The sequence below is a fragment of the Dioscorea cayenensis genome, unplaced genomic scaffold, assembly GCF_009730915.1.
Source record: "Dioscorea cayenensis subsp. rotundata cultivar TDr96_F1 unplaced genomic scaffold, TDr96_F1_v2_PseudoChromosome.rev07_lg8_w22 25.fasta BLBR01000813.1, whole genome shotgun sequence".
Classification (NCBI taxonomy): Eukaryota; Viridiplantae; Streptophyta; class Magnoliopsida; order Dioscoreales; family Dioscoreaceae; genus Dioscorea; species Dioscorea cayenensis.
The window spans coordinates 10854-12195 of record NW_024087204.1 but is presented as its reverse complement, the minus strand read 5'-3'; the positions used below and the strand labels follow the sequence as shown (position 1 = coordinate 12195).

At 43.0% G+C, this 1342-nt stretch overlaps 1 non-coding gene across 1 annotated transcript; it reads left to right on the top strand.

Annotated features, from left to right (window-relative positions):
- Positions 1 to 682: 682 nt before the first annotated feature.
- Positions 683 to 789, top strand: LOC120255067. Its single transcript, XR_005534895.1, has one exon. It is a non-coding gene; the product is annotated as a small nucleolar RNA R71 (small nucleolar RNA).
- Positions 790 to 1342: the final 553 nt, after the last annotated feature.

Here is a 1342-nt window from a genome sequence, read left to right as displayed (position 1 = left end):
CGCAATCTGCCCCACTTGATTTTCAAGATTATGCAAAGAGACTGTGTGGTTGCAAAGTGTAGCCTTGACTGATTGAAACCTTGTATCTAACGATTGCACAAACCTAGTCAAGGCCTTCTCCAAATCGGTCATTCGGGTCTCTAAACTGGAAACTCAGTTTCCCATGTTTGGGGCTTGTTTTTGTTGGAAACCCGGTGGCCCCATGGCCTTTTATGGACCTTGGTTACTCCACAAAAAATTGGGATGATTCTTCCAACCCGGATTGTAGGTGTTACTATATGGATTCCCTTGGTTTCTCATTGCATTACCCACAAAATCGACATTCTACACCGAAGAGGCATCACGAATAGAGATCAGGCAATCGAAGGAAGCATGTCCTCCACCACACCTGGTGCAAGTAGTCATGGCCGACACTCTATTCGAAGTTAGAAGATCTAACTTCTTACACAATGATTCCACTTGAGCCGCCAATGAAGTTACTGTATCTATCTCATGGAGCCCGGCCACCTTATTCTTCTTCCTAGCATTCCATTGGTAGCTATTTAACCCTATTTCTTCAATTAGCTGATGGGCCTCACCGGGGGTCTTGCTAACTAAGGTACCTCTCGTTGCCACATCCAAGAGTTGCCTTGTACTCAGATTCAACCCGTTGAAAAAGGTCTGAACAATCATCCATTCTGGGAATCCGTGTTGCGTGCACTTTCTCAGGAGCTCCTTGAACCTTCCCCACGTCTCAAATAGAGACTCCAATTCCGACTATATAAAGGATGAGATCTCATTCTTAAGCTTTACAAATTTTCCGGAAGGGAAATAACGGGCCAGAAAAGCTTCTACCATCTCCTCCCATGTGGTAATCGATGCTCTAGGTAATGAGTGTAGCCACTTGATAAGTGCTTGTGTGTTAAGAATGCGAATTGTTCTTTCTTTACAATGAGCATTACTTTTATCAGGTTTAAGCCCTAATACTTGTGTATTTATGTTCTTTTGCGCAGGTTGGGTTGTGAAGCTATGTTTTAAGAAAAAGAAGCCAAATGTAGATCGCGAATGCACTATTTGATGAAATCTTGGAAGGAACAAACGCGAAGACACAAGTTGGGCTCAAAGATACGTGAATGTGTGCCAACCTCCATGTATTCAAGTAATTACAATGATTTGGAGTGGTACAAGGGCAGTTGCATTTACGTATCCTGACTTGTGCATTGATAGCAACATCTTCACCAATGAACCCATTTATTGAAAAAGCGATGCGATCTATGGCATAAACGTGTGCCTGTTTATGTTGCCTCGATGAAAAGTGGATTCGGGAGTATTTTTGGCGGAGTACTGTAGCAAGTTCCTATAG